Raw genomic sequence first — 14,338 nt, forward strand, 5'->3', positions numbered from 1 at the left:
GAAGCAGTTCAAAGTGGGATAAATTAAAGCCCTTATTTAACTCAAAGAATTCATTTGCCTTTTGATCCACCTTCCACTCTGACAAATGCTCCCTTCCTATCACATTCAAACACACACCCCCTTCAGAAGCTAGTAAACTCATCCCCTGCCAAGGAATGGATTTTCCCCGTATTACTCTATCTGAGTGATAAAAGGGTTTAATGTCCCAAGTTCGTTTTTCAGGAGCTAACTCAGATACACCCGACACAGCAAAGCGCCTAAGCTCTTTCTACAGTTATTAAACTGTTATCCCTAATTCCTCCGGAGACCCAACATGGCAGCAATGATTCCGAGGGCGCTTTCCTATTAAATCTGCATTTTGCACAGAGAGATAAAGCAGGCCAGTTCAACCCTGTTCACAGGGATGGCGGAAGAGCCCCTGCAGGCTGCTGGGGCTGCCAGCACTTTTCCTCTCTCTCGGAAAGCCTGGGCAGGATGGACCCTCACGGTGCATGGCCCAGACACATCTGCAAACTTTGTAGACTTTTCTAAAACACTTCCAGGGTGAGAGCTCAGAGTCACCTGGCAGTTTTGCTATGGGTATGATGAGAGCATCAAAAAGCTCAACCAACCATCGAGGGATAGAAGTTTCTAGACACATCTGTATAAAGCCAAAAATCACTCTGGAGGCAGACAGATTTGTGTGGTGTGAGATATAAGTGGGGTCTCCAAATTGTGTGTACATCTCCCAAGGGAGTATAAGATGATGCATTTGTGTATAGAAACAATACAGTAAAATTATTTATTTTTGCCTTAAAAAGAAAAAAAATTAAGGTTTTCTAGTTTCTAACATACAGATTTCCTCTGCCACCATCATGAGCCCACTATGTAAGATGGGACATGTGTCATTTGATGCATGGGTCCACAACAGGACGAGGTGTCCTCTCTCATCTACACTTTAAGCAGACTTTCATGTATCACAGTTTATATGAGGTCAGTAAAATTAACTTAATGACTACATGATTTATTTCAGCCCAAATCAACGCTTACAAAATAGACCAGTGGCCTAAAGGATTCTTGCAAAGACACTGGGACTGAAGATACTACCGATAATACTGATAATGTAGACTCATAGCAACAGTGGCCAAGCAGCTCTCATTGCTATTTGATCTCTCTGTCAGCCACACTATGAGGAAAAAAACCAAAAGAATAGGGCTAATGAGATCTGACAAAAGTTTGAAATATGAATGTACATCCACTGTTGTTGATGACAGCCCTCATGCAAAGTACCATGAAGTAAGAGCTAATGATGGTTGGAAAGCTTCAGGATTAGAAGGACAGTTTATTGCTTAGCTCTAATTTATCTCAAGCTCTTGCAATTTCTATTTTGTGCATATCTTACAATATAAATAAAGATGCATATATTGGAATGCATGATAAGACATTTTTAACCAATGGGGTTAATCAATCAAAAATAATTTGGACTGAGACCACACAGATGGACCCTGAGGACACTGTACTAAGTGAAATAAGTCAGACAAAGAAAGACAAATACCATATGATCTCATTTAGATGTGGAATCTAAAAACAAAACAAAACCAAGTTCATAGGTACAAACAACAGATTGGTGGTTGCCAGAGGTGGGAGAGGGGTGGTGAAATGGGTGAAGGGGGTCAAAAGTTACAAAATTCCAGTTATAAAATAAATAAGTCTTGGAGATGTAAAGCACAGCATGATGACTACTGCTAATAATACTTTATTGTGTATTTGAAAGTTGATAAGAGAGTCAATCTTAAAAGTTCTCATCACAATGGAAGTATTTTGTAACTATGTATAGTGGTGGATGTTAACTAGATTTATTGTGGTGATCATTTTGCAGTACATACAAATATTGAATCATTATGTTGTACACCTGAAACTAATATAATGTTATATGTCAATTATACCTCTTCAATAAAAAAATTAAATTAAATCAAACAAAACAGTGGCAATTTTCCTACCTTACATACTTAATATATAAACCCCGTAATTACAAAAAAAACAATAATTTGGAAAGTCTAGTTTAATAAGAAAGTGAAGATGACAGCCAACATTTGTGTAGTCCAGAGAAAGCTGCCTATGAATTCACTGCTTTTTGAACTCCAAACCTTGCATATTTCCCACTCGCCATGCAATCTCCAACTAAGAAAATGAAATTAAACGAGAGTGGTTACTGGAATTTTTTCATTTATGAACTACGTAGGTGTTTGTTTCAATTGAATCCTGTCGTCCCAGATTCCCTAAAGACTGTTCAGACTTTCCAAGAGCAAGTACACGTTAGAGGCATCTTCTTCTGATGGTGGTAAGAACACCACCTCCACCACAACCAGCTCACTGTGCTTCCTGAGAAAGGGTCCTCTTCTAAGAGCCTGATGTGTATTAACCCACTGCCTCCTCACGATAACCCTATGAGGCACTGTGGTGGACAGACTCTAAAGGTGACCCCACGATCCCCATCTTCTGTGCTCATACCTTTGTGTAATCACCCCACCCATACCTTTGAGTGAGTGGTGGGTGGGACCTGGGACTTGCTTTTACTCACTAGAATACAGCAGAGGGGACATGATAACATGTGTGTGATTATAGTGCCTGGCTTGCTGGAGCCTCTCCCCCCCGGCTGGTTTTGAGAAAGCAAATGGTCTTGGTCACCAGCCAACAAGAAAATGAGTCCCTTGGTCCTACGACCACAAGGTCGTACATTTTGCTAACACCTTCAGTGAGCTTGAGAGTGGATCCTCCCCCAGTCAAGTCTCAGATGAGACCTGAGCCCTGCCAGACCCTTTGACTTCAGTCTTGCTGAGGACCTGGCTGAGCTGTGCCTGGATTCCTGACCCACGGAAACTGCAGACAATAAGTATGTGTTGTTTCAAGCCACTGTGCGTGTAGTAGCATTGCTCTTCAGCAATAGATAACTAACACAGTGCTGTGGATATCTGCATCCTTGCTTTACAGGGGGAAGGTTAAATAAACAGTCCGCATTCACGCAGCAAGTAAGAGGCAAGATGAAAAACCAGAAAGTCTGGGGTCTGGACAATCAGCCTGAAGCACCGCGCGTTACTGCCTCTGCTGACATTTTATAGCCCACTGGTCTCACTCCCTCTTCTGAGGGTGGGGACCCCTGTCCTGAAGCCACGGGCCCCGCTAGGGCACCAAACCCAATCCCTTGCAGCCCCGGTGCCAAGGCCGTGGCATGGCATTTGTGCCGGCACAAAGGAGAGAGCAGGGGCAATGGGCCATGACGTCCCTTCCACGGCCCTGGCATGTGGAAAGGAGCAAAGCTTGGTCACACACCAAAGGCTCCGACTGTCTGCACTCTGAATAAACTCTGCCAGTGACTCAAGTTTCGCCACAAATAAAGGAGAAAAATAAGTCTGTGGGTGTCACAGAAAGAGTCTTGGCATGAAAGTCCACAGACTTAGGCTCTGACTGAGGCTCTGCCGACCGGGAGGCCACGGGAACTTGAGGAAGTCACTTGGGTCCTCTGGGCCTCTGCTCGTTCGTCTCTAAAAGGAGGGGTTTGGACTGGAGGAGGCTTAAAGTCTCCAAAAAATTACATAATTTTTAAGGTACTGTCTTGGTTTGAACTGATTCAGTGCCGTCCTCTTCCCCTCCCCCGCCACAGAACTGAAAGGGCCTTCTTCGTGTCACTTACCTAATTTTCAAACCCAGGGAACACATTTTTAATGGAGAAAAAGCTGAGGAAAACAAAAACAAAAAGGAAAAGAAATATCGTGGGGTCAGAGACACAAGGAAGGATGGACTTAATAGCCAGAAAGAAGAAATTCTCACCCAAAGCTATGGAAGCCCTGAGCCTCCAGCCGGGGCGTTTTCCACCCACCGTCCGCTCAGCGGCCAGGGCTCCCGCGCCCACCATTTCCTGGTAGACTGAGTCCCAGCCTGCACGACAGTCTCGTTTTTCACTGAATGCGTGCGGTGAACGCTAACCTGTCACCTCCTTTTGCATGCTTCGGTTCCAAGTTCATAACCGGAGAAGAGAGAGCCCGCTGTCTGGAGCAGGCGAGCGCTGTCAGCTGCTCCGCGGGCCCAGCCAGGCAGTCCTGCAACCCCGTGGCTTTTTCCCTGCTTCACACTTTGTCAAAATGCATCACGAGTGACACAAAGAAACGGCCACTGGAAACTCCCCGTTTTCCAATCCTTTGACTTTCTAATTGTTCTTCTTCTTCGAGGCGTGGCCATCCTCCGAACGGGCCAGGGTCCCCGCCTGGGCTGCTTTCATTTGAGAGCGGATGCGCTGCACCACAGGGGCCCTTCCCGCAGCTCCGAGCGCGGCGGTGCTGTCCTCGTCGTCTCCGGCTCCGCCTTCCATGCCCTGGGCTGCCTGCGATGCTCTTTTCCCATTACTCCAAGCGGCCAGTCCGCTCCCACACTATGAAAACTTGATCGAACAAGGAAGATGTGGTAACAAAACGTAAAGCAGGCGTGCCAGTGAGACCCCTCCGCTGGCTTCCACGCGCTTAGACTGCCGTGCGGGGACCAGGAGCCCAGCCTGCCTCTCCCTCGTCACCTCCAGCCATACCGGCCATCACATCCTTTCTCAAGAAAAGGGCCTTTGTGCACACTGTTCCCTCTGCCCTGAATGCTCTCTCCCTAGATCTCTCCATGGCTACCTCCTGTTTGTTGTTATCTGCAGAACAAGCCCAGCAGTGTCATCCCTGAAAGAGCAAACGCTGCCCTGGTCTTCACTGGCCGTGCACAAGGCCAGACTCCCGGCGCTGGCATCAGTGACTCCCCCTGAGCCACTCTGACCACTGGATCCCACTCTGCCCAGATGCAGGCCCGGCTGGACCTACCAGTGAACTGACGGCCCCAGGAGCAGCCTCAGTCCGAATGCCTCGCCCTGGGCCCGCAGCTCCGACATCACTGGTTCCCCAGCGCCGGCGTGGCCACCCGTTTGGCATCACACCTTTGCCAGCTGTATTCTCTCCCGGCCCACCTCCCCACTCCTCTGCTGGCACTTCCTGGCACGGCCTCCCCACTAGACTGCGTGCCCGCACATCCTCGTCTCACAGCCTGCTTCTCAAACCTACCCAGGTGAGTCTACACTCCTGGTCCTTCTCTTCCTGGTGGCATTTTCTAGTTTCTTCACAGCTCTTGAGCTCTGAATATTTTTTCTGTATATTAATTGCTTACTGTTTAATATTCACTGGCTTCTATACAGAGAGAGAGAGAGAGAGAGATCCGTGAAGGGAGAGAGCTCTGCATCTGTCCACACTGAGCATAGTGGGTGCTCCATACACGCCTGCTGAGAAGTGAATCAACTCATTTACAGCTTACTGTGATTCTGAGCTGCTCCTTGTCTTTTAGTGGAGTTTTCCACTTACGGCTCAAGGTATCCTACAAAGCCTTCCAACATATCTGACACCCCCACTAAAGGAATTTCAAGCCACTGGAAAGTTCTTCCCAGTGCCTCACAGATCACACTCCAATCATCAAGGCACCCAGAGTCCACCAGCTCTGCAGGGAAGACCTGAACTTAAAGGGCAGTTAGACAGACAGTGTGATAAAAACTGAATGGGTCCTTGAATTCTTGGGACAGTGTAACTATTGGAACTCTGGACTCTTGCCTCAAACTTAGCTTGTTTATTTCTGGCAGATGAAAAAGCATGTTTGTCCCAAGTGGCCATCCTTTGCCCTGCAGGGTTTTCTCTGTGGTTAAGTGGGCCTTGCCTGGCCCATCCATCTAAGTTCCCTGGATCCAGGGCACCAGACGTTATTTCTTGTTTGTTCACCATTGTATCTCCAGTGTTTACTGTAGTTACTATACACAGTGGACACTCAATAAATACACAATGGCTGAATGAATGAGTGAATAAATGCACGAATTTCACTCTTTCCAGAGGGAGAACCACTAAAACCCACTGAAAGAACACACTAACAGAGTAGAATCTCAGGAGCCCCCGATGAAGCAACAGTGACAATGACTAGCCCACCAGGAGAAATCACAGTGTCAAAGGATAGAGGACACATGGCATTTAAGGAGGAACATGGGATCTCCCATGACTTCTGCACAGGCAACCATGGGTTAGCCTTAAACAGATGGGCCTTGTTTCCAGAGCTGGATTTTCTGCCAAAGAGGTCTAAAGCACTTTTCTGATCACGTGGGGCACATCCAGGCTCCTGTCTTAAAATGCGAAGTGACGAAGGGGTGGTGAGCACTGGGAGGTGTCTTGGAAGAGGTGCTTGGCCCAGAGAGAGGAGGCTGCAGAAACTGCCCCAAGAGCTGAATGAGATAATGTACGAGAAGGAGCTTTGTAGAGCATGAATCTCTTTACCCACACTGTGTGTTTGGGTGATGATGATAAAGATGGCTACTAAGTGTCTTCAGTGGATAATTAGCCCCAGACTTTGTCCCATTGGAAAGAAAGAGAAAAATCTGTGTGGTCCTGCTGGACCTTGATCACGGGTCCCTCTTAGAATATCCCTCAGGTAAAATCTGCATAGGTCGCACATGAAAAGATGCTCAACGTCCCTAGTCATTAAAGAAATGCAAATGAAAACCACCATGAGCTGCCACGTCACCCCCATCAAGATGGCTATGATCAAAGAAAACAGAAAACAGCAAGTGCTGGAGAGGGTGTGGAGACACCGGAACGCTGTGCACTGCTGGTGGGCGTGTAAAGTGGTGCAGCCGCTGTGGAAAACAGTAAGGAGGCTCCTCAAAAAATTAAAACTAGAATTTCATGTGATCCAACAATTCTACTTCTGGATAGATACTCAAAAGAAATGAAAACAAGGACTCAAACAGGCATTTGCACTCCCATGTTCATTGCAGCATTACTCACAATAAGCAAGATGTGGAAACAACCTAAATGTCCACCAACAAACGAATGGATAAAGAAGATGTGGTCTATACACTCGGTGGACTATTACTCAGCCTTAAAAAGGAAGGAAATTCTGACATGTGCTACAACGTGAACCGTGAAGACACTGTGCTAAGTGAAATCACCAGTCACAAAAGGACAAATATTATATGACTGCACTTATATGAGGTCCCTAGATTTGTCAAATTCACAGAGACAGAAAGTAGGATGGGGGTTGCCAGGGGCTGGGGGAGGGGGATGGGGAGTTATTGTTTTCTTTTTTAATTGGAGTATAGTTGCTTTACAACTATAAGTATAGTTTCTGCTGTACAGTAAAGTGAATCAGCTACACGTATACATATATCCCCTCTTTCTTGGATTTCCTTCCTGTTTAGGTCACCACAGTGCATTGAGTAGAGCTCCCTGTGCTATACAGTAGGTTCTCATTAGTTATCTATTTTATACATAGTATCAATAGTGTATATGTGTCAATCCCAATCTCCCAATTCATCCCAACCCCCACTTTCCCCCTTGGTATCCATACGTTTGTTCTCTATGTGTCACTATTTCTTCTGGGGAGTTACTGTTTAATGGGTATAAAGTCTCAGTTTGGGATGATGAAAAGGTTCTGGAGACGGATGGTGGTGATGGTAGAACAAAAGTGTGAACGTACTTAATGTCACTGAACTGTACGCTTAAAAATGGCTAAAATAGTAAATTTTAGGTTACATATGTTTTACCACAATTAAAAAAACAAAGAACTCAGGAGAGCTGAGGATTCAGCCCAACCTTCTGGCTTTTGGGGAAGAGAAGAGAGCAGTGCTCCTGAAGGGCCCCAAGCCCCCTGACTGGCTCTGCCCAGATCGGGTGTGACTGCTGTGCCATGCCGACCAGCCCAGCCAGCCCGCTCAGACGCCAGGCACGATGATGCTCTCAGCAAGCCGTCAGCCGGTTTGCCTGAATGAACCCTCCTGACAGACTGTTTGCTGCTGTTCAGACAAAGCTAATTCTGCCAGAAATAATGAGAGTGGCCTGATGTGGAAGTGCTGGATCATGAACCACCAAAGTCAGAGTTCCCTTCAGTCCACAGCCAAAAACACCACCCCCTGGATTAAAAGGAAGGAACCGCTGATGAAAGCAACAGAACGGATGAGTCCCAGAAGCAACCTGCTGCATGAAAGAAGTCAGGGCACGGATGTGGTGATCCCATTCAAACGAAGCTCTGGAATGGGTAAAACGAATCCCTGGTGAAAAGACTGCAACAGTATTCACCAGGAATGAGGGGATGGAGCACGGGGGCGTGGCTAGCTGACAAGGGCTACCAGGAAACCTTCAGAGATAATGGAAATGTCTTACATCTTGACAAGGGTTTGAGCGGCATGACTGTATTTTTAAAACGCATAAACTATGCGCTGGATCTATTCATTTCATTGTACGTAAATCTGATCTCACACAGAGATAGGACTCTAGTTAATGCTTGATACGCATTTGGAAGTACTAATGTCTGCAACTTTGACATGAATTTAAAAGTAAGATGAACTAATATATATGGAGAGACAGTGATGAAACAAAAGGAGAAAAACACTGGCAATTGTAGAATCTAGGTGTCACGTGTATGGGTATTTATAATTCTTTCCATTTTTATCTAGAGTTTAAAACTTTTATATAAAATGCTAAGGGGAATAAAATTATGCTTTAAAAAATTATTTTAAACCACTTGATTCTTAGCACATTGTAGGACCAAAGAAAACATCAGAACTGCATGCCCATCTGATAGCACCTAAAATAGTGATTCTTAAACCGCTCCCCCCCGCAAAATTTTCAGGGACCTCCTCTCCTTCAGGAAAAAATACCTCTTCTTTAATATGGTTTATATTTGGGGATTCTACATAAGATTTTTATTTGAAAAAAGTGTTTCCACTATTTTAAAATGTGGATGCCTCTCAAAACTGTGTCATCAGCATTTGGGACTGGCCAGTCATGGCTGGGCAAGGCTGTCCCTCACGTTGATGTACTCGGGCATCCTTGGTCTTCAGACACTAAAAGTCAGTGGCACCCCTGCCCCATCACTGTAGCAATTTTTAATGCCCCCATTCATCTTTTCCCCTGCTCCCACTGACTTGCTCGTATCCCTTTAGAGTTAGCACTACATCTAAGAAACCCAGGTCAACAGGTCTGCCCTTAAGTGGAGAAAGCTGTCCTACAATAGCATCTTGCCTGCAATTCTTCTTGAGTGTTAAAAATGCTAAAGGAACCCTGAGAGGCTGGTTTCTACCATCCAAGTACAGTTCTCCTTAAGAAAAACCATCATTCTCCCACCTTTCCACACTGAGACCTTCTGGCCTCCTGGTAAACAAATGGCTTTCAGATACTTTCACATCTTGACTCGAGGAGAAAAATGACTGCCTCTATCACGCCAACATTTGTACATCTGGTCTACCCACAATTCTACTGGCGGTTGACAATGAATAAACTGGCATTCTGGTACCCAAAAATAAAATCAAAAAAAGACCACCATGCTTAAAATCCATGATGAAACACAAGCAGGGGGGCAAATATTAGGGCACATCATCGGTTTATGCTTCTGTCTCACCCTCTATGGGGGCAGTGGCCTCAGAAGAGGACAGTGGTCAAGTGGCACCCCCTTTTCCCCAGACAAACCGCTTTCCCGTTGGTTTCGTGTAAGAACATGCAAATGGAAAATGAGTGGAAAGCAAGCTGGAACAGATGTCTAATATCATTAAAGCTGGCTCCGAAAGAATCCAGATCTCAGTTTGGTATATTAATGCTCTATTTATCTTTAAGCACAGATGGATATTTTTATTAGTATTACTTTGTTTATCTGGTTTCGAGAAAGGTTAGTCCAGGGGGCAGATGCCTGTGTTATGAGAGCACATTCCTGCCAAGAGTCAGAAGAGAGGGGTAGCCTTTTCAGGGGAACTTTAATTAGAAAAGCCAAAGTTATAAATGTTGGCAGCTCTCGCCTGATCTAATGAGGCCAGTTGCAACAACAAACAGAAAGACAAATAGGACACTGGCAAGCCTGTGTCTCCCCACCTCTCCTCCTCACCAACCCAAGAGAAAAACAACATACCACCATCTCATTCCCAGATGTAAAACAGACCATGACAGAGTCCAAGTTCTCACAAAACAGATGCTTCACAAGCAGCTGGTTATCATTGAGGATGACCAAGAGCAATAGGCCTGTTACTGACGTCCCAGTTATGAATGCATGGACCTTCTAGAAGCTTCTGGGTGAAGCAATTTCTATTATGGATTTTATGGCTTTTCTTATACGACAGCCTGGGACCCTGGGAGAGGAATGCCCCGTGTCCCGCCACAATTATTACCTCTAAGTTTGTTCTTCACTGGAGCTGATTTCTCATTAGTCTCTCTTTTTAGAGAACTTACATGGGATCATGGATCCACTTGCCCAGGAAATTTCTCACTAGGTTGGATTAGGAGAGTTTATTTGCCTGATGGTTCTCCCAGGAATCATGACAATGCATTTGTTTTCCTCACTCATCGCATAATTTTTTACTACTCACCTTTTTGTTGACTCCTTTTTGCTACTGTTCTCTCTGTACATCTACTTAGCAGGTCTGTAAGGAAAAGAGAAAAGCTTTTAGAATCCAAAGGTCTGGGTTTGAGGGTCACCTCTGCCTTGTACCCTGTGAGCAAGGACACTCCACTTACCAATCTGTGTCATAATTTTCCTACCTCGAAAATGGGAATCATTGTCTTTATCCCACCCAACTTACAAACGTTGAAGGTGTGAATTCATCATGTTCCATCCAAAAAAACGCTCCATCTCTTGGACAGCATGCTGTTCTCTCTTCCTAAATGCTCATGTACGGCTCTCCTTGGACTCCTCTCCTCCCTCACCTCAACACCCGCCTGCTCTATCTCCCAACCCCATCATCTTCTCGGTTGAAAAGAGAGAAGATGCTTCAATCTCTGTACCCGTACCTGATGCTATTGCAGAAGACTCCCCACTGGTCTACCCACCCCAGTCTCTCCTATTCATCTGATGCGCACTGACCCAGGTGAACCTGCCTGACCCAGAGTCACACCCTGCTGCTCCTCGATGGCTTTTGATGGCTCCATCTGGTGTATTATCTCAGTTGGGTACATTTTGCCACATACGAAATAAGATACAGACGACTCAGCCGCTGGCCAGGGCTCTCCTGTACGTAGTCTCACTCCCCCTTCCCACCATAACTTCCCCAAACATTCCCTCCAGCAGTGTAGGTGGTGGCCCATCTGAAGCCTTGCCATCCCCTTGTGTTGCTGGGAATATCCACCCTGCGCTCCTTCTTCCTGGGATTCCTTTCTAGTCACCTCCTCCAGCTGTTCGCATCTCAAGGCAAACCTCCATGAAGCCGTTCCCGCTTCGACTCTGCAGGAAGTAGCTGTCCTCTCTGCTCCGTTATCTGTGCCTCTCTCACCCACTTAGCTTTCCCTCCCCTACCGCTTGCTTATTTACTGCGTGTCTGTTCACGTAATAAAGTCCTCGAGGGCGAGTCCTGTGTCTGCATTGCTCCCCAGCCCCATCGCGCGCCTCGGAATCGAGATGTGCCACCAGGAGCCTGAGCCAGTGCCCGCGCTGGGGAGCCGGGCAAGTCTGGGCACGTCCAGCCTGCCGGTGCCAAGGTGCACAAAGCCCCGAGGAGCCCTCCGGGAAGGAGCCCGTCCTGAGAGGGAAGGCGAGCAGAGCAGCGCTGCCCCTCACAAAGCCTCAGTCATGACGCTCGGGCTTGGGTGTCGAGAAGAGCATAATGTTGGCCTTTCAGCTCTGCCTCCCCGCTCCAGAGCTGTTTACTAAAAGAATCTAGAAGGTGCTGGAACACAAACAGCACAATTTTAAAATCCCTGGGAAAACACTGGTTGTGGAGAGGAAGCATTCCCCAGACTCTGAAAGGCTCCAGAGGAAAGACACAGGGCTGATGCTCTGGTGCCTTACGGATGCAGCTCAGCAAAATCCCACGGGAGCAGAGAGAATAAAGAAAAAAACCAATGCAGATGTTACACGAGACCTAACCGTTTATTAGTGAACACATGTGAGATACCTCTAGAGACCGCCCCCCCCCCATGCCCCGGGAAGTAATTTGTGGGGAGCAGGGAACTGCAGAGGCTGGAGATCCTGCAACAGCAGGTGGGGATGGGAGCACAGATAACACTGCAGGAATGAGGAGATAAGAGAACCAGCCGTGTATACAAAAGAATTTTTCCGAGTACATACAGCTCCCAGGTTTGGGTCTCTGTGATTAATTGGTTCTGCGGGTTTCTCTTGGTTATATAAACACAGTCTCACAATCTTGAGTCTTGTCACTCTAGGATTAACCTGTCTCCTGGGACCTCCATCCTTTCTTACGTTAAATTTTCTATTTTTTAAAAAATCCCTCCCCCCAACCCCCATGTATTACATCTATTTGCATCATCCCTCTAAGGCTGCTACAAATAAATCTATTGAGCCGTGGGCACCTGCATCACAACTCCTAAGAACCTTTTGTTTGTCACTGCACACATACTGCAAACACCAGGTATGAGCAAAGGAAAAACCTGTGATGCACGTCTCTGGTGTTTGGGAACTGGTGGAAGTGGTGGCGGGGGGAGGGAGGGGAACTGGGATAAAACAGACTATCCTGCTTAACGGCTCCTCATTCCTCATGCCTGATGATTATTCATTACATCTGCGCACTGATACAATTTGCTAGTTTTCTGAGTAGGCGAATTGCGCTTAATCATCTTGGCATTTTTAAATGTAAATGAAAAATCGCCCAGTGCTCCGAGCCAGAAGCGAGAAAGATAAATAACACGGGGAAGCTGGTGGTTGCCCGTCTGTCATAAACTTTCATTAGTTCTGACAGCCTGTACAACATAAGCAATGAATGATGCTAACGACACTTCCTCCACTCGTCGGCTCCCATGTCACCGGCGCCGCGCCGGCCAGAGGACGTGCCACCTGCCGGGGCGTCGGGATGGAGGGCACGCAAGCCTTAGCTGGCCTCAGGACGGCCATGACAAGCACCCTCGGGGGTGGACTCGGAGACTCCCGGCCCACGTGGGACGGCGCTCTCCTGGGGCTCACTCATCAAGCAAATATTCCCTGATGCCTCCACGTGCCAGGCGCAGCCCTGAGCACTGGAGGGGTAAGACTCCATCCAACCAACACAGGGGAGAGCAACCAGCGCCAGGAGGAAAACGCACCAGGGAAGGGGGGAGGATCCCCGATCCCCGACCGCGGCTGCAAGCTGCCTCACTGACCACGCAGCCTCGTGGGCATTCACGTCCTGGAAATCGGGGACAGCCTGGGGGTCCTGAGTCTCTTGGGGTAACTGGCATAAATTAAGATAAAGACGCCCTGTTTCCTCTTCCCTTCTCTTCTCTTCCCATCCTGAACAATTCAGCCTTAAAGCTGTGGAGTGGGTCAGAACAAGGGCCAGCACCTGTGCAGGAACGGGAAGGAAACACAGTGGTCGAGGTACAAGAGTCTGAGCAGGTGAGGAGGGCATCCCATGAGGGAAGACTCGGCCGTGGAGGGCGAGGGGGAATCGGTCACATACAGGAGCATTGATCAAATCAGTAAATCAGTTAAGGAAATGGGGGCCTGGCTTCACTATCAGAGAAATGAAAGGGAGAAAGCTAAAATAAACCCTGTGCTGTTGGGTTGGAACTGGAGGGTTGAGAGTGAACAGGTAGTTTTCAAGGATAGAGCCAGACACAGAAATAAATACAGATGTATATACACATTCCCTTGCTGTGCCACTGAGAGAGTTTGGGAGCAAGCGCACCCAATAGGGATAAATACACCTTTCTTTTCATGGGGGTGGCTGGTAACGAAAGCTTAGAGATGCCTGTGGCATCATTATCACCATAAAGAGAAAGACTGCTTGGGAATGAAGTAGACGGAGGAGGAGGAAAGTAAAGCGACAGAATCCCAATGACATCATTTGAACTGCTGGATCCAGCCATGCCTGAAGCTTATTCTATAAGTCAACAAATTTCTTCTTTCCTTTCTTTGTTTAAGCTTTTACTTGAGTTGTTGTTGCTTACAGAGGAAAGAGTTCTGATAATCAATTTGCTCAACAAATTCCTGATGATTGGTCTTAATTAAATCACAACTTCAAATATTCCAAGCATCCTAGTTCTTTAGAGGCATTTGTGTATAATGCGGTCATTCGTTTAGCAAATACTGATTCGGTGTCTACTACGTGCCAAGCACCATGCTAGGTTCCTGGGATACATCAGTGAAAGAAAGCTGCCCGAAATCCCTGACGTGTGGAACTGACGTGCTAGCAGAGCGAGACAGACGATAAACAACACACAATTACCAAATAAAGAGTGTAAATGCTGTGGCGGGAAATGGAAAAGAAAATGTAGAGCACAGGAAGGGAGTGACAGGCATCCCAGTGTAGGAAAAGCTGCCGTTTTAAATAGTGTGGGCAGGGTGGGACACAGTGGGACGGGGACATCTCAGCAAAGCCTGGAAAAGCAGG

At 46.9% G+C, this 14,338-nt stretch overlaps 1 long non-coding RNA gene across 2 annotated transcripts in view; it reads right to left on the reverse strand.

Annotated features, from left to right (window-relative positions):
* LOC132355010 (uncharacterized) overlaps positions 1–14,338 on the reverse strand; it is a 291,176-nt gene that overhangs the window by 227,006 nt on the left and 49,832 nt on the right. For both annotated transcript variants that reach the window (XR_009499502.1, XR_009499501.1), the window contains exon 3: positions 10,388–10,441. This is a non-coding gene — a long non-coding RNA (uncharacterized LOC132355010). The remainder of the gene's footprint in view (positions 1–10,387; positions 10,442–14,338) is intronic.

Source organism: Balaenoptera ricei, chromosome 20, assembly GCF_028023285.1.
Source record: "Balaenoptera ricei isolate mBalRic1 chromosome 20, mBalRic1.hap2, whole genome shotgun sequence".
NCBI classification, from domain to species: Eukaryota; Metazoa; Chordata; class Mammalia; order Artiodactyla; family Balaenopteridae; genus Balaenoptera; species Balaenoptera ricei.